The sequence below is a fragment of the Protopterus annectens genome, chromosome 12.part0, assembly GCF_019279795.1.
Source record: "Protopterus annectens isolate FY-2018-M chromosome 12.part0, PAN1.0, whole genome shotgun sequence".
Classification (NCBI taxonomy): Eukaryota; Metazoa; Chordata; order Ceratodontiformes; family Protopteridae; genus Protopterus; species Protopterus annectens.
In genome coordinates, this window is record NC_056746.1 from 133,638,057 (window position 1) to 133,663,299 (window position 25,243).

Consider the following 25,243-nt stretch of genomic DNA (forward strand, 5'->3'; position numbering starts at 1 on the left):
TTGAAGTACTCACCAGCTACATGTACTCAAATTGTCATCGTATGTACCATGCTACACAATATGATCCTGCAGAATAAACTGCAGCAGGAACAGCACTGGGCAGGGCCACACAGCCCCCCACCAATGCCAAGGCCTGCACAGGCACAGAGTGACTCGGAGGAGGAACAACCTGAGCCTGCCCCAGTAGGCAGATGGAGGTGTGCCCAGTATGCCCTGGCCTTGGCAAAGAGGCAACCCATAGCACATACACTGATGCAGTAGGGACCTAGGGAATGACACCTCTCTCTGACTCGCACATACATTAAAAGAGATGCCAAACATGACACTACCTGTGCTCAACCATGTATAAGGAGTGTACTACGTGCATCCGACATAGGCAGCCCTCCAGCACCACCCTCAATATTGACACACCCACAAGGTAAGTTACTCAACCTACCAATTGCCTATTGCACTAGAATGTGTCGTTACCTGTATCTATGGTATGGTTGTGAGCATGCAAGGGAATTGGGTGGCTGAATGGTATGCCAGAAGTTAGTAGACACCTATATTGGCACCATGAGATCTGTAACAAATACTGGTGTCACCATAGTAGCCAGTACTACACAGGGCAACAAAACCCACTGCAGGAAATGTGCTGGGCCACATGTGTGTCCATATGACTCACACATGCCAGTCATGGAGGTTCACATACCCAACAACAGTCTCAGCCAGCAGGACAGGTGTAGACAAACACAAACAAAGGCTGTGCTATGGCCTCTGAATAATGCCTATGGGTAACCCCCAGGCCTACACAGACAGACTATAGAAGGTCAGACAGTGGGATGTTAGTTCGGAAAGGGTAGGAAGTCATAAACTATGTAGGTCAATCAAAGCTAAGACCTGTAGTACACTGATATGCCTCTAGTCAGCATGATAGGTTAGAATACAGAATGAAATGGAGTACCTGACATACCAGTACAGTCATAGCAAATGTGTACAAGTGTCAGGCGTGCCACCCCATCCTATGCAGAAATGTAGAAACAGTCAGGTGTGCCCCCCAATCCTGTGTAGAAATGTAGTAACAGTCAGGTGTGCCCCCCTCAATCCTGTGTAGAAATGTAGAAACAGTCAGGTGTGTCCCCCCACTCCTATGTGGACATGTAGAAACAGTCAGGTGTGCCCCCTCCCAACCGCTGTGTAGAAATGTAGAAACAGGCAGGTGTACCCCCCTCCCCCAATCCTGCATATAAATGTAGTAACAGTCAGTAGTGGCCCCCTCCCCCAATCCTGTGTAGGAATGTAGAAACAGGCAGGTGTGCTCCCCCAACTTAGAAATGTAGAAAAAATCCAGTGTGCCCCCCAAACCTATTTAGAAATGTAATAACAGTCTGGTGTGCCCCCCCCAATCTGATGAACACACGTTGTAACAGTCAGGTGTGCCCCACCCACAACCCTATGTAGAAATGTAGTAACATGTATGTGTAGGTATAATACCAGTGGAGCACAGATGCCCAGAGGTGGGCAAGGTAGCAGGATAGGTTGTAGCATTTGCACAATATGCAAGTATGTGTGTGTTAGATTGGTGTGTTTCATATTGTGTGAGAGTGTTCAGTATGTATACATGTTGAGGTAAGACCTGGTGGCCATTGCACACTACTGCTGATGACAGGGACAAGTCCTCAGAACTGCAGTGCCAAAGACAATTCCCACCAGTATAACACATGCTAGTAGTAAGCCATTGTAAATATACGGTGATAATATGTGTCACCATCTGAAAGACTGACATGGCATGGCTTTTGGGCTATATATACAAGCAGTACATTGGGGAAAGTACCCCAGACATACAGTATATATTGCATCACTGTGAAATGGAGACACCCTTGGAATTGTACATACAGGTATGCATCACATTATCTGGTCCTGTAGTAGGGAATACCGGTGTTGTCTGCCCGAACACTTGCAGATCACAAAGGAGGTAGGACTGATGTGTAGGGAAACAGCTGATGTACCTGCACATGCCAGCATAACTTGAATGACCCATGCATATCTGTGTGTCAGATGCAAGTAGTGTCAGTAGCACACATTCACCCAGCTCATGCAAACGCCACCCACAGGTACCTCTCTGGTTGTATCCCTGCTGTGGGGAATGAGTACAATATGACCCCACCTGTATATTGCAATAGCGAAAGAATGCAGCATGCAGTGCAGGTGTCCCATGCAGGTGTGTCCCTAGCCGCAGGTAGCACCCTGCCAGCATCCACACCACCTGATCAAGACTGATAGAAGGTACTGGCATAAACACCTAGCACACCTACCCTGTCATCCCAGGGGAATATACTGTATGGTGATCTGAGACTGTAGGACCGACAGAATGCAATGGCCTGCCACATCTGGCCCACATCAACACCTAATGGCCCACAGGCCTTTGACAAAGGCCTGTGTCTCACATGTACTGCCAATGCATGTTATGTCATGGACACCAAAATAACAACATAACACACTCCACATAAGCCATATGCAAGGCCATGTGGACAAACCACAGTAACATGTCCACCATGTTCCACTGCATGAACTGTGGACCAACACCAAAACACAGTTGTGGTGGGGTGATAATCTTAGGGAAAGTATCAGAGAATGTATGCATAACGTATGAAAGAGGATAGAATAACAGAGGGGGGAGTGGGAGCATGGGCAGCATGGAATGTGCAAGGTCTGACACAAAGATCTGTGCACACACTATCCCTGGCTGTAAACACATAAATGGGTGGCTACATACCTGCCTGTACACCACAATAGGGGTAATGTCCTGACCCATGGCCCCTGCTTCTGGGTAACCTGTACAGCGATGAGGTATTGCCACAGCAAGATAAGGCCATACTATCATGTTGATTGATGTAAGTATGGGATCCTCTAACAGCACTATACCAAGGTGCTGAACCGGATATATAGTCCCAGAAGCAAGTGTCTGAAGCTCCCCTTCCAGAATGGCATAACTTACCATGAATATGTCAGCATCTGCCCACAATACCGGACAAGCTGCAGTCACCCTTGTCCCCCAAGACATCACTGTGAGCAAGAATGTACACCTCACAGTACACGAGGACCGAAAAAAATCACAGTGTATAACAGTACACGTCTGAATATCTCTGCTAACAGCGGTACCATGTAGCTTAAGAAGCACAGATACAATCACCTACAGTACACACTATCCCCTGCACAGTTTGTCCCCATATTGCCAAATGATCGATGGATACCCTGCAGAAACAGTTTGCTACCTGTAGGCGTACAACACAAAGGTCTGCACTGGACAAACTACCTGGAATCGATCCACACATTCAATACAGAAGGGCATACTGGGAATGCTCACACACACTTAGAGAAATGAAGGCAATGTCAGACAACAACATACTGAAAGGTCATACTGGGCATGATCACACACTAAATGAAGCCCATGTCTGCAAACAACAGTGGACCATACATACCTGGCAGTTGCAGATGTTAGTGCATACACTCCTCAGTGTGCACCAGTCATGCTTTGCACACACAGTGGATAGGAATAGACATATATCCAAGGACAACACACTATAATAAGCCAAAAGTAGATGTACACAGATATGTGGAAGAGACTGTGATAAGGAACCATCCAATATGAGGCCTGTCCCAACCAGCACACAGCCAAATGGCTACAACCACATGAGGTGTAAATGTCACTCACTGTAGACATTAGCCACTGGTATCCATCAGAATTACAGACTATGTGGTGCAAGTGCTAGCTGTGCAACATGACTGTACAAGGAAGTAGTTATCTAGCAGCTATATACACGTACCTGTGGAATATAACCCTGCATGTACCCGTATGTGGTGTGTCAACCTCTAGATGAATGGGTTATGGCCCATGCACACACACTGCCCTTCCCATAACCCTACTATGACAAGCCTGCTGAGGTCATCCACTTTGAAATACACCTTTGAGAAAGGTGCAGCCCAGTAATCTCTGTGGCACATTCTATAACTGCATACTGCTGTAGTGCAATAATGTAGTTAGGTAGAAGTTCTAATCCCAGAAATGGCAACTGTATGTGTCCCTGTCTGCGTAGAGAGCAATGCTTTTTAGGCTAGTCACACTCACTGCAACTCAAATGGCCTACTTTGGCAAGGTTGCTGATGTCATTCACTGTAAAATACACCTTTCAGAAAGATGTAGCCCAGTAATCTCCATGGCGCATCCAATAACTGCATACTGCTGTAGTGTGATAAACCAGTTAGGTAGGAATTCTAATTCCAGGCATGGCACCAGTGTGTGTGTCTCTGTCTGTGTAGAGAGCAATGCTTTTTAGGCTAGTCACACTCACTACAATTCAAATGGCCTACTTTGACAAGGCTTTTGACGTCATTCACTGTGAAATACACCTTTCTGAAAGCTCTAACCCAGTAAACTCCATGGAGTGTTCTATAACTGCATACTGCTGTAGTGTGATAAACTAGCTAGGTAGGAGTTCTCATCCCAGACATGGCAGCTGTGTGTGTGTGTGTGTGTGTGTGTGTGTGTGTGTGTGTGTGTGTGTGTGTGTGTGTGTGTGTGTGTGTGTGTGTGTGTCTGTCTGTGTACAGGGCAATGCTTTTTAGGCTAGTCACACTCACTGCAATTCAAATGCCCTACTTTAGCAAGGCTGTTGATGTCATTCACTGTAAAATACACCTTTCAGAAAGATGTAGCCCAGTAATCTCTGTGGCATGTCCAATAACTGTGTACTGCTGTAGTGTGATAAACCAGTTAGGTATGAGTTATAATTCCAGACATGGCACCTGTGTGTGTGTGTGTGTGTGTGTGTGTGTGTGTGTGTGTGTGTGTGTGTGTGTGTGTGTGTGTGTGTGTGTGTGTTTGTGTGTGTGTGTCTGTGTGTGTCTGTAGAGAGCAATGCTTTTTAGGCTACTCACACTCACTACAAATCAAATGTCCTACTTTGGCAAGCCTGCTGATGTCATTCACTGTGAAATACACCTTTGGGGAAGGAATACTCCAGTAATACCTGTGGCGCTTACTATAACAGTGTAATGCTGTATTGTGATATATAACTCTGGTAGGGATTTAATTCCCACACATCGCAGGATGTTTGTATCTGTGGCTCTGTGTAGGGAGCAATGCTTTTTTAGGCTAGTCACACTCACTACAATTCAAATGCCCTACTTTGACAAGCCTGCTGATGTTATACACTGTGAAATACACCTTTGGGGAAGGAGTACTCTAGTAATCCCCATGGTGTGTTCTATAACAGCATAATGCTATAGTGTGATAGAGAACTCTGATAGGGGTTCTATTCCAACACATGGCAGGTGTGGATGTTTGTGTGTTCCTATGTCTGTGTTGGGAGCAATGCTTTTTAGGCTAGTCACACACACTACAATTCAAATGCCCTACTTTGGCAAGCCTGCTGATGTCATTCACTGTGAAATACACCTTTGAGGAAGGCATACTCTAGTAATCCCTGTGGTGTGTCCTATAACAGCATAATGCTGTAGTGGGCTATAGAACTCTGGTAGGGGTTCTATTCCCATGCATGGCAGGTGTGGATGTTTGTGTGCATGTTTCCATGTCTGTGTAGGGAGCAATGCTTTTTAGGCCAGTCACACTCACTGCAATTCAAATGCCCTCATTTGGCAATCCTGCTAATGTCATTCACTGTGAAATACACCTTTGGGGAATGAGTACTCCAATAACTTCTGTGGTGCGTCCCCTAATTGCGTAGTGCTGTAGTGTAATAAACTAGTTATGTAGGAGTTCTAATTCTAGACATGGCAGGTGTGTTTGTGTGTCTGTGTTTGTCATTCATATCCTGTGTGGAGGTGACTGTGAGTGTGTAACAACTGGCCTCTTTGTGAAGTGGGTTTTGCAAATTTCTTATAAGGTGGCCCTAGTATATGTCACAATGTCCACCGTACAGTGATAACAAATGTGAAATAGCCGAGAGGCTGGGGTGCAAATCCATACCCCTATGTGTGAAATCAAGGCCAGGCAAACAAAGTTAGTAACCCTTTTATTACCCAGAGAACACTCTCAACCCATGTCTCATACACACACACACACACACACACACACACACACACACACACACACACACACACACACACACACTTGCCTGTGTTGGTAGTACCCTGCATATTGCCCACTGATAGTAATCATGGTATGGTTACAGTGGACTATAAAGGGTATGGCACCCTGTCCATCAGTCCAATAGGCATGTACATGTGGACAGTGCAACTTCCCTATGTTCCCCACTGGATACCTGCAACACCTGTTGTGCCATCAAATGTGACCCACAAAGGATATACCATGCCTGAAACACATGCCCTGTATGGACAGATGTCACTGACACCAGGGAATACCTGTATCATGCTATCAATGTAGGTACAGGGTCAACCTGCTGTCCATTAACAGTTCCCATATGAGGCCAGGACTAGCACATCTGATGATAACAATCAGTGTACACAACATGGGCCAGACACCCCTGGTACAGTTCCACATATCACTGCACATGCATGTGGGACGTGCACATCCCAGACACCATCCATGTCATGGACTAAGGAACACATGCATGGCAAGCAATGCACAGCAATGGCCACACACAATAGTTACCCAGGTGACTGGATGATGAATACAATACCCACTTGTGTGGGAAACTCCAGACTACACCCCTGAGCCACACTGCAGAACATTGTCATGTGACCTGATGCCAAGGTATACCCATCACCTAGCCTTGTATAGCCCTCTGGCACAGTCGACCACTACACACCCATGAAGCAATGCACCCATGCATGTCAGTACTGGCACTCTGTGTCTGTGTGTTTGGTGTATGATGCCTATGACCACATTCACACTCACTACAACCCCCATTGGCTTACTGAAGCATGCTATCTGATGTCAGACACTGCCACATACCCTTTGCCCATATAACCTCCATATAACCCCTGTGGTGCATGTGATACCTGCACAGTACTGCATTGTGGCAATCTAACTAGTAATGAGTTGTATTCCTGACCTTGCCAAGTGTGTCAATGTGTGTGGGTCCCTGAGAAAATGTGGCTGAACTGACGCTGACAACTGTTCATGTGGACAGGCACGTGTACTACACCTACCATATAGCTACCATATCACTGTTGCAGATGTCACTCACTATCACATATATGTTTGCAGGGCTCCTCAACATGTAACCTATGTGGCGCATCCACTAACTGCATAGACATGTGATAGCAATACATAGTCAGTCAGGGGAAGAGTACCCTGTACTGGTAGGTGTGTGACACAAGCATGCTTACTTTTTACTCTCCCACCCATCCCTGACTTATCATTGCCTCTGTCTGCCTCTCTCACTCCCTTTCTGGTGGATGTGAAGACTTACACCTGCTTTGTTTAGGCAGCAGCATGTGTATTGTAAGTGATGCTCATGATCAGCTGATGGCCTCTGCATCAATTGCAGCCCTCCTCTAGCTGATTGCATGTGGAACAGCTGTGGTAACATTTCCATGGCCAACTGCATGGAAACACACTCCAATATCTAGGAACATCATGTTGGTGTTGGGACATTTCATTCACTGTGAGCAGGAACTAGATCTGTTGTTTGGCAAACAGCATCACAAATGGATTGGGGATTCACCTCTAACAACATACATTGTGGAAAGAGGCCAACACACAGGAGGGTGATGTGCCTGACTTGACTACAGACTGTAAGTGCTGCTATACTGCATTTGGAGTAATGTAGGTTTAACAGGGTGTGTGCGGATATGGCTGTCCAGCATGTTTTAATACCTGTCATGTCAGTGCTATGTTTATGAGGAAACTCCCATCTGTAAGGTCATCTATAGAGTGGGCAGTGTGTGGTGCTTTTTGTTTCTTGTGTTACCCACAGAGCACCTATCTGTGAACTGCAGAAGGTAGTGTGAGGATTGCAGTCAGTAGATGGTGACAGCCATGAGAGTTACTGACTTCATATCCTTCATAGGACATATGTTGCAACAAACCCTGTTACAACAGTAAATGTATGAGGTAATCACAGCAATATGTCAATATTGGCCCTGTGTCTGTGCCTCCAGCCACAACTCTGTCAACCTTTGTACATATGTCATGCAGTAAGAGGTGCATATATTCTGTACACCATATTTATTGACATCATATCTGATAACAAGCCAGTGAGATATCAGACTGCTACACATGTGTATAGTAGGGGTTATATTTGAGGACATAACCTGGGAATTCTGTGACTGTGTGTATAGTACTGAGGTCTGTGTACTTATGGTGATTGTTGACAGTGTGTGTATTGTGAATATGTACCTTGGCCTGTGTACAGACTGTGGTAGATGTCATTTATCTTGGTCCTTTTCTATCTGATGTTACATGCTGCTCCATTGTATGTTACCCGATCAGCTTACATGTTTGTAGAACCAAACACACACATGTCCCATACCACAGACAGGCATCGGATCACACTGTGCAGCGGCCCAGTATATGTAGGGTTAGTGTGTAAGTGGCACATATGAGGATGGTGTTGATCAGATAGTCCATATACTGTAATATTATGCTAGCTTACCCTATGTGGCTGTGGCTGTGTTCACATTGGTTGTAGTTATGCACTTTCACACAGGTGTCTGTTACTCTGTGCTGTGACTTGCCTGTAGAGCCTGCTATACATGCAGGTACGTGTGTATTCCCCCATAGGAAATGTAGGCTAGTGTTGAGGCAGTCTGCCTGCAACCTGCACAGTGCTTTTTTACATGCCTAGCAGCTTACTGTACTTACCCAGTGAGATGTCATGTCCAGATACTTGCCAGATGTACTGTTGCTGGGCCACCATAACAGTCATGTATGTCAGACAAAGCAGTGGGATGCTGTACAGATGTATGTCACTAACTGGTGGGTAGTATGTGGCCATGGCACCTCTGTACCAGTGGTTATTATGTGTCAGGACAGACAGGGGTGTGTGAATGCATAACCCATGGGGGCAAATGTTTACCTTTACTTACATGATATACTCATCCACATGGCTGTTAACATCCACATTGTCAGACTTGGTACACATGTCTTGCACTAAGGGGTTCTGTGCATACCTCTGGACTGACCAGAGTGTGTCAGACTGTCCACATATATTGGCCATATCTCTTCTATAGACCACAGGAGCATTACTGTGCTAGCAGTGGTACTGTATTATGATGTTCTTAGGATGTCTGCCAGTAGCCAATGGCGCACATGTTAAAAGCAGATGTGACCTCCCACACACAACATGTCTATGAAGACAATACCTATTACAGTAGCAATAGTCTACAAATTTACCTGCAATACATACCTGACATCCCCTTGCACTAAGAGGTTGGGACTACTGGGGATGAGTTAGGACTCCAGTCGTATATATAATTATCCATATATCTATATAGATATATGTATATGTACATATCGACATACATAGATGGATATGTATATGCACATATTTATACATATAAACACTCAGATATATACTTCTACAGAGCAATATATGTCTACACATATACAGATAGAGATACATATGCACATATACGTATGGATATCTACCTATATATTGACAGTAATAGGTATATCAGAATAAATATGTATGCACATATAGTCATAGATATCTACAAATATGCCCACATAAATAAGCATATCTGTACACATAGGATGTGCATACATATATAGCTATATATATATATATATATATATATATATATATATATATATATATATATATATATATATATATATATATATGTACATACAAAGAGATATACGTAAACAGACGTAACAGACATATGTATGAGTATACATGTGTATGTACATGTAGACATATATCGACCTATTACATGTATATATCCATATTCTTGTCATGTGTAGACCTCACGGATGTGTATACCCTCCCAGATGTATCTCAACGTATGTATCTGCTATGTGTACATTATGATAAAACAACATATGTGATGCAACAGTCATATTAGTACTTCACAATTGCGGAAGTAAAGGCAATTGTTCAATACTACTCAATATGTGTACTGACAGCTATATTGGTAAAACACCAGCTGTCTTTACAGTGGTCATGGTGTAGTGGTTAAGTGATGTGACTAGTGTACAGGGTCCAGGGTTCAATACCTGCAAGCACTGTTTATTTTGTTGCTGGGCAAACCAAGGTCTGTCGGATACAGAGTGGTTAAGGCAGTTTCGAGCAGCTTTAAGTACATTTGCACGGGTTTGCGTGAAGCTAAGCGGTGCTAAGCTATGGGTAAACGTATGGGCACTTACACAGTGTAGGATTCGCTTACCAGTGCACAAATCAGCTCAGCTGTTATATTGCAGCAATGTAGATACTTGCTAAGCATGGGTTAGACCTGGTAACCAGTTCACACCTCCCAGTCTGATAACATAGCAGGGTAATGCTATCTGTAATAAGTGTATGTAATGCCATGTACAATACATGCACTTATGTGCTGTCCTTACAGTAGCAAGAGGTGTGAGTGTCATGTGTGGGACACAGATGTATATGAGGCCTGTACAGCACTGTTATCCATGAGAATGTGTTACATACAGGGGTAGTAGCCCAGGGTATGTGCTGTCACACTGGCATGTAGTGTATCATGGCAGTACTACTGTTGACAGTGCTAACCCAGGCAAGAGTAGAGTGCTAAATGTAGTACTGACAACAGGCACACCTGCAGGCATAGCTGGACTCTGAGGCCTCCCTGTTCTATCCCTGGTGTGTGAGCTGCGTCACAGTATATACCCCTTACTGGGTAATGATCTGACATGTGGAATGTTACTGTAGACTATCATCTGTACAGCACGTGTTAGTGAGGGCTTCTGATATGTAGTTATGGCATACATATTGTTGTCAAACATCCATCTGTCAACATACTCATCCTACTGCATAGCTACTTGCCAAGCTGATGACTGTCAGTCCCTGTACAAATGTGCAGATGGCAGGTATCCAGCTAGGATATGTACAGGCAACCTAAGCTTGATTGACACTGACATGTCTACCCAGCTGTGCAAGAACTGGCACATATAGGAGATGTCACCCTGTACGCACCACATGCTACGGGTACCTCCATTACACTACCACAGTCGACAGAACATGCTTGGGTACAGGTCTCCATCACAGACACTAACCATGTGTTGTAATGCATGTTGCATACATGTCAACTTGATCACCTCAGTTGCCATGTGCAGGAGGCACCTGGAGGATTGGCTGATGCATGTCATTCTCACCCTGAGGGTCACCACAGTAGTGTCTGTCAATAGATTGCCTGCTGCCACCTGGCAGGTGGCAGGATACCACTGTACCCACAACCCTACCACAACCCATCTCTGCTTGGGCAATAGCTAGGTACACAGCTATGACCACCTTCAGCGATGAACCCCTGTACTGACACATGTGTATGTGTGCATGCCTGAGTATAGCAGTGTCTGTGTGTTAGCACACCTGTACTTGGAAATTCCATGAGGGCCTTCACAACCAGTGCAACACCCATTGCCATAGTCAGTTGTGTCTGCTGCTGTATGGGACATTACATGTACCTTGTTAAGCTCCTCCCCATACCGGATACACGAGCCTTGCAGTACCAGCACAACAGTGTTGTACAAATGGGTTGATAGGCATGGGATACCCATTGTGTTCTGGCATGTGTGTGTATGTGTGCATGTCAGTATATCTGGAGAGTACAGCATTCTGAGGCCACATACTCCTATTACAATACCCACTGCCACACAGTAGTACAGATAGTGTTGTTGCTGCCCATATGTGAGGCATGGCAATGCAACTCCCTACTATGCGTGTGGCATGTGCATTAGATGCATATCCCTGGAGTACCACTGATGGGGTATACTATGGGTTGTATTGCAGTCACAGCCAATGTATGATGGTGAGTATGGCAGAGTGTCATCAAGGATTTCAGGGAGTACAATATCCACTGGGGTATGTAGGTGCTGTGTACACTGTCATTACACCAAGGTATACCCGGTATATGTCCCATGTACCATGTTATGGTTACCACTGTCACCATCAACCATACAGGTAACTGATACCACAATCCAGGCCAGTTATGCATGTGCTGTGTGCAGCCTACCTGTAACACATTGGACACATGTTAAGTTAGTTAGCAGCGATAGGCCCTGGTCTCTTGGATGTGTGTCTGCATGTTATGTGTCTGTTAATGTATATATGAAGGTATGTCACACTCTGTATTGTCCATATACACCCATTACATCCCCCATTAGCATATTGTACATGTCTGTGGATGTTCTGCATGTAACATGTAACCTGGGACACACCTCACCTTAAACGCTGTGTGGTGTGCACAATGTAAGCCACACATTTCAGTATCACTATGCAGCTAGGTAGGGGTCTAGTCCAAGTGTTGCCAAGTAACAGTGTGCCTGCATGTGGATGGGTCTACCTCATGTTGCAGGGTATACATGCCCCAGTGGGTCACCTGTCCATGTGGCACAGGCAATAACCGTTTTAGTAACCTGTGACATGTGTTCAACTGTACCCCAGATACGTCACAGCCATGGTGTCACCACAGTGCCATACCAGTTGTGGAATATGACTGCAGACCATCCTCATGCTGACACATATACACCTACAACACAAATGGATAACATTATAGGGACTGCAATCAACCAGTGTTACTAGCAGCATCATTGCTGGACGGCTACACTAACTGACATATTTGCATTACACTTCACTCCTTACAACATGTTACACTGCAGTATTGTGGTACACTGTAGTACAATCACCATGTGCATCAGAACCATATTAGCCTGTCCCTACATTGATGGTATGGATGACAGGGATCTGGAACAGGTATCATCATATGCACAGGGTATCTTTGTGCTGACACATGTGCACCTACAACACAAATGGATAACAATATAGAGACCGCAATCAACCTGTGTTACTAATAGCTATAATGCATCTTTGCTGGATGGCTACACTACCTGCCATATATGCATTACACTTTACTGCTTACAACATGTTACACTGCAGTACTGTGGTACACTGTAGTACAGTCACTGTGTGCATTAGAACTATATTAGCCTGTCTCTGCATTGATGGCATGGATGACAGGGATGTGGCACAGGAATCATATGCACAGGGTGTGATGTTGGTTTGCCAGAGGCCGAGGGTGGGCCATACATTTGACACCATGTGTGTGGGTGAGGGGTGTACTGCCGTGAGCTGGGCATAGTGCTGTGGTGTGTGTAGGTATGGGGTTGCCCTAGGTATGTTTGTATAGTGTGTGGGTATGCATGCACACAGTTCTGCCATGTGGCTGCCCTACACAGGTATTTATGGACAGCTGCAGACCATACCTGGCAGGGTGTGCAGTTCACTGCCTCCAGCCATGGACATGTGGACTGTGCCTGCCAGGGGTCCCATAGGCATGTCCAGGTACAGGCCTTGATGTGCTACTCTCCCCTACTAATGACAAATGTCCGCTGATACCAGGTCCCTCCTGGGACTGGCCAGGACCATGTGCACGTGGCCTGCTGTAGTGTGGTGTGGACAGCACCTCCCTGCACTGCCAGGGCTGGTACTGCTACTATGGGAGCCCCTTGGTGTCCTAGCATGTCCACGTTGACTGCTAGCTGTTGATGTTGCTGGCCATCGCCGCTATCCCACCACACATTCAAGCATGGACACACCATGGCCGATGAGGGCCATCATCTCACCATGCCATCTATCAGTAAGAACAGTATAAGCATGGTTGGCATCAGGCAGTTCACGGATGTTGTCACTTACAGATGTGACAGCAGCCCTCTGCAGCCTCAGGCCCTATCTGGTGTAACATTCCATATGTGCCTGTGCCATCATGACAGCCTGAAACATGCACCTGCTGGTACCAGCTATGTCACAGCTGCCAGGGGCATGATGTCCAGCGGCCCTACCATGAGCACACTAGGGCATCTGCCTATGTGGTGCCCTGCTGGACATCTGGCTATGCCTTCTGCGACCAGACAGTAGGCATGGTTCCCACACTTTCCTGTGCACTGCCGCTAAATGCCAGCTGCCCCTCCACTATGGTCACTGGTGATGGAGTATGTATAGGCATTGAAACTGTGTGCAGGGTTGGGGTGGCTAAAAGGGGGATGTCAAATGATGGTGTAGTGTCGGCCCCTGACAACCCCATTTGTGCCTCAACAGTACTATCATTATCTTCGGTGTCTGTATGATCACCAACATCACACTGCATGCAGGAGGGACCCTGACCCACCTCGCCACCTGTGGGGAAACAATAAATGCACTTTAAAACCTGTACAGCATTGTCTAACAGTACACACACACACACACACACACACACACACACACACACACACACACACACACACACACACTCACACCCGTAATACCTATCTGACCAATACTTTTCAGACAGTCCCACGTATATGTCCATGTGTACCCCATCCTGCATCACACTTGTTGACATACACACACTGATACCACTCATTAACATGTCAGTCCTCTAAATGCCTACTCAAGCAGTCACAACACAAACATGTTACAACATTACCTGCCTGGCCTGTGTGTAGTGGTTTTAGATGGCCTCACTGCTATCATTTGGTGTTCACCCTGTGTATGTCTGGACATCATGAGCATGGCCTCTATATGTGTGGGCTACTATGTTCTATCCATAATATCATGCACTGGTGTGTCATGTGTATGTAATGCTCAGTACATGCCAGATATGCTGCTCAATCAGCATGTGACAACTGTAATATTTGGATACACTCCCCTGGTGTTGAGTAGTACTTCCCCAATGCATCTGTAGTGCTGCATGCGTGGGTTATAGGTGACTTCTCTGCTGAATGTGATATTAAGGGTGTACCTGGTGTCTACCTTCTCTCTCGATGCCTGTTCCATGCTACAGACCATATTATACTATCAGCTGTCCTGTGATTACACACATGACAAGTATTCCTGGTGTGTAATGTGGCAGTCCATGTACATGTACTGCATGATCCCAGAGGGAGGTACTTCTGTATGAAAACTCCACAATCACACATGTGCATACATGGCCAGCCACACAACCACATGCACACAAGCATCCTACATGCATCAACCTCCCTCCACTTCACCAGAGTGACCCTACAGACAAACTAACTACCCACCAGGATGCACGCACACACACACACACACACACACACACACACACACACACACACACACACACACACACACACACACACACACACACACACACACATACAGGTGAGGTTGCACAATGATAGTACACACAGTCCTCCTATTACCCCTTTGTCAACATGCATAACATATGGTACCCAACAGCATGCAGTGCAGCTATAGTCAATCCATGCTAGAAACAGTATATATATATATATATATATATATATATATATATATATATATGTGTGTGATGCATGTGCTATGTCACTAGGTGAAACCCCTTCCCCTGGATACCACAGCACCCATTCTGCACCCTGCCATGTACTGTGCATGACACCTCACAGGTGTACAGCCCATTGCTGAATGTGTACTACTGTGTCGGTTATGTCAGCTTTAATGCTCACAGCCGCTATGTTTTCCAGCAACACATACCTGGGATGATATGTGGACAGATGTCATTTGTGAATGCCTAATGTCTGATTCACAGCTCTCAACATCAGCGGACCATGTATGACCAATCCCATACTCTTACACTGGCAACCATCAGAGCATACTGTGGCTATGGGGGTGTACACACCCTTATTGATGTGACCCATCCTTGATCTGCCATGGGACCACATCAACACATATCTGCCATATTGTATCTCTGCAGCAGTTGCCATTGTCCTACAGGTATATACACTGGTGTTGCACTGTATATGGATGTTGTTACAAACATGTCCCTACTGTAGGCCATGTATCCCACCATATTTTTCTCCCTGTGGACACATTCCGCAATGACAGGATGTTAGTTATCATGCAGGTGCCTGACATACCCTTCAAATACCCCATCATGATCACTCCTGTGATGCCATGCATTTCACAGCAACAATACATGCACATGTACAGCATCCATTCTGGGTAGGTGTGTTAGATGTGTGCATGCAATACACCATTATCGTTACATGCCTGTTGTATTGGCAAGCATCTACATAAACCATACTCACCAGCTACAGGCTGCTGCCTAGGTGGTATCCCGGATGGACCTACATAAGACGGTGAGAGATGCAAAGTCAGTGGCCACAACTGTGGTAGTGCTACAGGGTGGGTGCAGTATTACAATACATCAACAGTACATTTCCACAATACTACCACATATGGACATCTGTTTATCACTACTATGCAACAACAAAATATATCTATGACGTCAGATATGCATGATCTACCTGTACCGATGTAGATGTATATGCAACAGTGGTCTACGGATGTGCCCTGTGGCCTTACCTGCATTCTCCTCAGCTGGTGTGTGGGTGGCACCCACCTCCACAAAGGTGTCTGGTGGTTGGTGGGTGGCCGGATGGGCATGTGCCATGAAGCTGGCCAGGAGCTCCTCCACAAGTGTCAGGGGGGATGGATGGCTTGCCCCCCCCCCCTGTGGTGAGGTGATCCCCATGGACTGCAGCAGCATTCTGACGGGCATTGCGAAGCAGTTCAGAACAAAGATGCCGGATCTGCTCATAACTACGGTTGTGTAGTCCGACATCACTGATCCTGTGGACTAGGTCGTTCCTCAGCCCGGTCCACTCCTGCTGATCATGGGCAGCCAAGCCAAACAGGGTTACATAGTGATGAATGAGTCCATACAGCAGGATGTCATTTTCTGTTGCTCTGTAGGCTGTCAGCCTTCCCTGAGTCTTCCCTGAAAGACATAAAGATGGACACAAGTGTGAACAAGTCATGCAGCAAGGTTACCACAGTTCTTAATACACATCACTGTTACCCCACCATCATATCAGAGACAACAAAATGTACAAACAACTCAATAGGTATGGCTACAGCATACCGACAAGTGGGGCATATATTGTACTGTACCACTCTTTGTGCAATGTATTTGTAGCCATGTTCCCTGTGTGGACACTATCATTGCTGGCCTGTTACAGACTATTTACCTGCATGCCATTGTCAGGGCCATAGTGGTTCCATATATGCCTGTGGTATGCTGCACATCTGACATACTGTATTATTGTGGTTATCTATGCATGCTGTTGGACATGTTCTTGGATTGTGTAGACTACAACTACCGACATATATTCTATAACAGTGAAACAATAGCATATATATGTACTACTGGCCAGCAGAACTCTCTCTCCAAACTCATCTGCCCATGTTATGCAGCCACATCACATGTGTGTCCCACCCTGGGGCCTCCTCATGTGCTGGTCGAACAATACCATCAGGTGGAACCAACCCAGGGGATGTTGCCCCCCCCCGGGGACACACACAGACATGTTCCTGTCCTCTGAGGTCAGGTCCAGGGTCTGTTCCATAACGGGCTACACAGACAAATGTGGGATGTCCTACATCACTCTGAGGCACCCAGTACACTTTCACAGGGCTGATATACTCCTCCTGCTCAGCATCCAGGCCAGGCACCTTCAGGACATGGACTACTATTGTGAGTACTAGTCGGTGGGAGGCTTGTTCCTACTGTGTCCATATTGGGGCCCATGAGGGCATACCACACACACCACACACACCACACACCATCCAGGGTGTTTAAAATGTGTCACACACACACACCACTCCTGTAGGCACCCTATATCTATCAACCCTGATACCTCGCTAACTATACCTGCATATACCCATATATTTTCCATTCCATACTTCCCATTCCAAAACAAGTAATTTGTGATGGTTCTCATCCATAGGGCACATGTTTGACATACCTGACAGCTGTGAATATCTGTGTGATATGTGTGTACTGTTTCTAAACATTAGCAGCAGCAGCACTGTAATAATAAAGTAGACTGTGGTATACATAGATGATTGTTTATGTTTATGTGTTTGATGTTATATGCAGGCATGTATATATATATATATATATATATATATATATATATATATATATATATATATATATATATATATATATGGATCTCGTACTATTGAACGAAGGTTCAGTAGTCCGAATCCACATCTACAAAACACACTTTAGTGAAAGTCCTGTAACATAAACAAAAAAATAAAAATAAAAAACAAAAAACACATAGCTAACATTTACACAGGGGAGCAAGCCCACCTGCACCCCCCATGTGGGGGGCTGTGCGCCCCCTACATCCCCCTACTTTTATATTCTCACTCCGAGATTGCACTACAGTGGGGAAAATGGAATATTCCCTCATCCCCACTGTACTTCGATCTCAGCAACAGCCATTCCCCACTGATTTCTCCTATTTTTTATCATACTTTCACGAAAGTGCTTTTTCGGTGAAAAGCACTTTTCTGAATGTATGATCGGCAGTTTCACTTTCGGTGAAATTGCTGTTTCTGCATAAGTATGGATCCCATGTGTGTGTGTGTGTGTGTGTGTGTGTGTGTGTGTGTGTGTGTGTGTGTGTGTGTGTGTGTGTGTGTGTATGTATATATATATATATATATATATATATATATATATATATATATATATATATATATATATATATATTTATATATTATATATATATGTGTATATGTACGCATATGCATACCTATATGTGGGGTAGATTCAGACATCAGGTCCACAATGCAGATTAACCTGAGTATCCTGCAAGGGGTGGGCTGTGGACCCCACGTGTCCACCATAATGGCATTACTTCCACCACCAGCTATTGGCCACGTAATATACATACTTCCCATTACACAACACATGCTATGATGGCTTACATCTTATCAGTCAGTGCTGCTCTGCAGGGTTGATGGGCTCTATTGTCCTTAGCAGTTGTTCAGCTGAACATCATTACAACAACACCTGAAGGCACATATAAATCATTCCACATCATCTGTCCCTTTATTATGCACCAAGTACCAAGCTCAGTTACATACATATATACTTCATATACCTGTTATGGGAATGCAGACTCTTCTGGATTTTTTTTATTTGTTCTGTGCCTTATACGTACACTCTCTTTCTCACTCTCTCTCTCCCTCTCACTCTCAGTCTCTCTCCAGTAAATGGAATGAGTTGCTTTGCATAGATTGTAGCATGGAATTTGTAGGTGATGCACATGATCAGGTGATGGCCTCTCCACCAATCAGTGTCCTCCACTTGCTACCTGCATGCAGCATGCTGTCTAGTACTTCCAATTACCACTGTCATGGCAATCAACTACTATAAATCCCTACATCATGTAGGTGTGGTCCCCTTACCTTTTCTGTATGATGAATATCTTTCCTGTGTGTGGGCATCAGTGTTACAGAAAGCGGATAGCAATACTTCTTACAGGAGTATCTGTACACTCAGGCCAGCTACATATTTGTATGAGGCTACATTGCTACAGCCAGAGTGTGAGTAGTGCTGTTGTCTGCATTGTATAGCACTGGTGTTACAGGGTTTGTGTGTACATACTAGTTTAACTTGGAATGCAGTCTGTCTGCATAACTGTCAGCTGTGGGCCCATCCTCTTGATGGCCAGAGGTGTGCCTATTATGTTATGTCTGTCCACCACACTGGTCTTGTGTCAGATATATCACTGGCAGTGTTCCTGTTGAGTGCTATCAGTACATGGCCACATCCATTTCTGTTTCTAACTTCATATTCCTGACTAAGGGTATGTTGCAGACTGTCCTGTAACACCAGTGACTTGCTTAGTGTATGACAACAGTTTTTACACATATGGGCCTGTGTTCCAGTCTCTGTCCTCCAACTACATACCAGGCTTTGCACATATGACATGCTGTCAGGGGTTGTTATGTAGTGGGCTGTGAGTATGTCATGCTGCCATTCCTGCCATCCGTCCACTGCTGTAGTCTCCCCCACACATACTGTGGGGTTGGGTCCATATATGTGTGGGCTTCACCTACAGAATAAATGTGTGCTATTATGCATTCCAGAGGCCAGTGTAGGTAACAGTGGTATATGGCCCTGTATTATTGAGTCTGGGAGGATGCACCATAACTAACCTAGGCTGTTACATGTGGGGGTATCAGGGGCAAACTGGCTTAAGGTATCTGGATGCACATTACCATACAATCCACGTTGAGTAAATGCAGGCCTACAGCCTCCTGCCATACAGACTGTTCTGTTTGTCATTGCGATTGTGATGGTTTCAGTTATGCCTTGTTATGTAACAAATACATCCCAATGTGTCAACTGAGGACTTTACCCACTAGGGATTGTGTACAGAGTGTAGATAGAGGCTGCTGGACTATACATCTGCATTATTTACTGTTGCTTGTTTGGTATCCTGTGGCCCAGTCTGTCTTTACCATTGTACTACTTGAAGGCCTCGGCCTGGACAGCAACATATGTAAACCTTTCCAGACTACTGTATTAGTATAACTGTTTCACAGTTGCATTACTCTGTTTATATAGATGTCAGTGTCTAAACAGCTATATGACATGGCATATACAACTGTAATAGTACACAAATAAAGCTTTTTCATGTATGTAAACCTATGTGTGGTGTTATATCCTTTGACCTCTCTGTGGGTATATGTTGCAGGCAACAATTGTCATTTGTATGGGTGGCTCATACAGTGTCCAGTTGGTAAGGTGGTAACTTTAGGCATAGTGGATGTTACATATTGTGTGCACCTTCTACATGTGTATCTTCCTAAACATATCTGTGTGTGTGTGTATGTGTAGTTACATATATATATATATATATATATATATATATATATATATATATATATATATATGTATCTGTATATATGTGTCTCTGCATATGTATCCTAGGGATGTTGATTGCTTCCACATTGTACATTCCCTATGGGAGCCAAACTGTACTGCATGATATGTTACTGATACCAGCCTGACGTTGTACAGGTAGGATGGATTACTGATAACATCTTGTGCCCATGTCATGTCAGGTCTTGGTTATGGGATCTGCAACAGCTGGTAGTGTATTGCAGGGCAGATGTGTTTGGCTGTGATGGGGGGGGGATACCTATTCATGCAAGACGTATGTTGTTTGGGGCCCCTCAACCCCATTAACAATGCATGTGGACATATATGTTTTTGTTATGTTCCCACTTTTATCTACAGATGTATGTCTGACCTATATATATATATATATATATATATATATATATATATATATATATAGATGGATATATCTCCTTACATATATATATATATATATATATATATATATATATATAGACATATAGATGTAGACATATATATCTATAGATGTACGCATATGTATGTATGTATGTATATATATATATATACATATATATATATATATATATATATATATATATATATATATATATATATATCTATATCTATATATATAGATATGTATATATCTATTTAGATATTAATATATGTACACACACAGATACATATACATGTTCACATACATTTCCTGTACTGTTGAATGACTGTGCTGGATGATATGTTAGTGAAAGCATCAGGGTTATGTATATCTGACATGGCTTAGTGGTAAATCGCTATGGTGTGCAGGGTCCTGGGTTCGAGCCTTGTAGAGGCTGTTTATTTTGTTGCTGGGCTGAACAAGGGCCATTGGATACAGAGTAATTAAGGCACTTTTATGCAGTTGTAAGTGGATTTGCATGGGTTTGCGTGGAGGTAAGCACTGCTAACTTCCGGTTACAGTTTCTTATAGTCAGTTAGCTTCTATATTGCTTAACCTGTGTAGGCATTGTTTACCTCCATGCAAACAAGCTTAAACCTACTTTCTGATGCTTAAATGTGCTTACTCCCACTTACCCCCATGCTAATTTCTTTAAAAGAAAAAAAAGGGTTTATTGGAAATTGGTGGAAAAGGGGCACAAAGAGGGAAAGACAGTGGGGAAAATAGCTAGGGATGTGCAGGAGTGTGTAGGGAAGGTCCATAGCTGCCCATTTCTTCTACAGCAACAGCTGTGCATATACACTGAATTTGGAGATAGATTTGGACACTCAACCCACTGAGAGAAGTGTGAGGACATTAATTTGTTGTGATGCCAGTTAGACCAGATTGAATGTGTCCAGTGGGCATGTGTGCAAAATGGACAGCTATGTATGGGGTGAGATTTTTTATTGGGAACAGATTGCCCTTTTATTTTCAGGTAAGAGTGGGATGTTGGGGAGGGATAGTAGGTATGTTTAGGGAGGTAGGTTGGGTAAGTTAACAGACAAGACAAACAAGATGCATACAGGGACAGTATATGACACATGTGGGGGTAAACACCTTGATGGGGAGGGGTGTTGGGAAATCGGAAGCCCATGAGTCCTCTAGTGGAAACTGTGGGACTGAGATCCCCACCCATGGGCAGTCACCACTGCACCTTCGTAGCCACGAAGGTGACTGTGCTGGGGCTGAGTTGGAGAGCCAGGCTGACCCAGTAGTCGTGACATGCAGCCCTTGAGCTGGCATAGCAGATACACAAATACAAAGGAGCAATTGAAAAAGAAAGCTCGAATCCTTGGTAATAGGTAATACACTTTATTCCACAGAGACTCCTATTCCTTCAAACACATGGAAAAGAAAGCTCGAATCCTTGGTAATACGTAATACACTTTATTCCACAGAGACTCCTATTCCTTCGAGCTTGTTATGCACCATGAACCAGACCTGGAGATGAGTGACGGGGGGGGATGAGCCCCATCCCCTGAGGTGGTTCCACCCGGAGGTGGTGCAGGACCAATGGACAAGGAGGTCCCGGGTTGGGTCCCAGATGTGTTGTTGCCTGGTGCCACGGCCAGCTGAGGTGGGACAGGTAGGTCCACTGGGACCCGCATTCCCATACATGCTATGGTGTTTATGGTGTGTCAACATATGTGAGTTAGTAATAGTCAACACATTTCAGGGTTAGGTATAACAGCATGCATAGATATTCTCATTAACCCAGACACCAGATACGGAACAGTTGCATAGCAAAAGGAACACATGCATATATGGGACCACAGTGGTAATAACAACAGCATGCAGGTACATTGATGGCACCATTCCACCAATGTTGGAGTATTTCAACATAGCACATGCATAGAAACAGATTTAGATAATTATGAACCAAGAGGACATATGTCCCAACAGAACAGTGAAGTCATTACATACCAGTTTAGGTGGATATTTAGTTTATTGTTGGAGATATGGTGGGGGGGAGAAAGCTTTCAATTAACAACTAGTATATTCCTGTAGTTCACATTACTTTCATAGTCAGTGCTGTTATCTGTACCTTACAAGCATTACTACACTACCCTATTGCCTTAGTTTGGACAGTGATATGGCTGTCATCATCTTTATACATAAGTTTATAGGTTCATAGGTAGGTACTAAGCTATCTGCCCAAGGGCATTTATAAGCCTAGCCAGAGTGTGTCGGCTTTCTCCGCCCCATTGATTAATTAACTGATCCTCTGTCAAGCAGAGCCAATGAAGTGATCCCAGGGGTATATTTTCTGTTACCCATCCACTCGTCAAGGTTTCTCTTGAAAAGTGTTAGTGGGGGCTCTGCCTAATGTAGTTTGGAATTTTGTTCCAAAGCATCGGGAGTCTCTGTGACAGGAATCTATCCCTCCAGAAAGTTCTATTTATTGTTGTGGCGAGGTTTAGCTCACTAGAGCGCATCGCTCACAGTGACTTGGATTTTTTTTAGGTGGAGCATGTCCATCAATTCTAAGTTGGACATGGCTTTGTAAGTCAGGCAGAGATCACCTCTGAGTAAGGGATATGCCACAGAGTACAGCCAGGGTTTTTTCAGGCAGGCTGCATAGGACATATGTTTGAGGCTAGTAATCCTCTTGGTGAGGTACTTTTGTGGTCTTTCCAGCTGTTGGAAGTGTCTTGTGAAGTACATCCCAAATGGAGCATTGTACTCTATGATGGGTCTGATGAGTGAGGAGTAGAGGGGCACTATAACCTCTTTATTTCTAGATGTGAACCCTTTAGTAATTAGATGGGCCAAATAGAAGGATTTCCTAACTACTTTGGCAATATGATTGTCAAAGGAGAGATTACTATCTACCTAGGTCTCCAGATCTCTTATTACCTCTTCTGTATTAAGGGGGCTGCCACCTATGTGGTAATTCCTGGGTGTTTTGTTTTTCCCAAACGGGATGACTATGCATTTTTTGGCATTTAGCTTGAGGCCATAACTTTGACACCAGCTGTCCGTCTCAGTAAGGCCCTTTTGGAGGATGTCCGTGTTAGCCAAAGAGTCAATTATGGCTCCCGGTTTGCAGTCATCAGCGAACTTGGTTAGCCATAGTCCTCCTGTGTTTGCCTGTACTTCTGAGAAGTATATGCCGAACAGTAGGGGTCCCAGAACTGAGCCTTGTGGGACACCACTTGTGACTGATTTAGAGTCGGACCTAGAGCCCGCTAATCTTACCGTGTGAGTTCTGTCTGTAAGCCAGTTGGTAACCCACCTCGTGATGTAGGGGTTTATGTTCAGGCTAGTGGGTTTTTCTGTAATACCCGAGTGGGGAATGGTGTTGAAAGCCTTGGCAAGGTTAAGGTAGGCTGTGTGAACCACATTTCCCTCATCTATGGTCTTAGTGACTGTCTCGAAGAAGTCAACCAGGTTTAGTAGGCATGATCTGCCCTTAACAAAGCCAAACTAAGTCGGGTCAAGTGTCTGGAGATTTCCAATGTCTTTGTTAATGAGTTCCATGATGATGCACTCCATAGCCTTTCAGACCAGGCTAGTCAGGCTTATGGGGCAATTGTTACCAGGGTCAGTTGTGGCTCCTCCTTTGTGGAGAGGAATAACCATTGCCATGCACCATTCTTTGGGCACGTAGCCTGTGAAGAGGCTGAGGTTGAACAGCATGTTTAGATGGGGGGTTTGTTCGTTCTGTAGTTCATACAAGACGCAGCCTAGGACACCATCTGGCCCCACTGACTCTGTGTTTTTGGCTTTTGAAAGGGCTGTTTTCACCTGTGCGTCTGTGATTTCCAGGGCACTACACTTTTCTGGTATTGTTGTGGGCCCTTTTGGGGGTGAGAGGGGGTGAAGTTTGCACTGAATCTATTTGCCAGGATGTTGGCAATATCAGTAGGTTCAGTATATTTTGTGCTAGTTTGCACTAGTTCAGTGCATATCTGAGTGTTGCCACTTAGATTCTTAACATAGCTAAAGAAGGCTTTGTGGTTATCTTTTGAATCCTTGGCT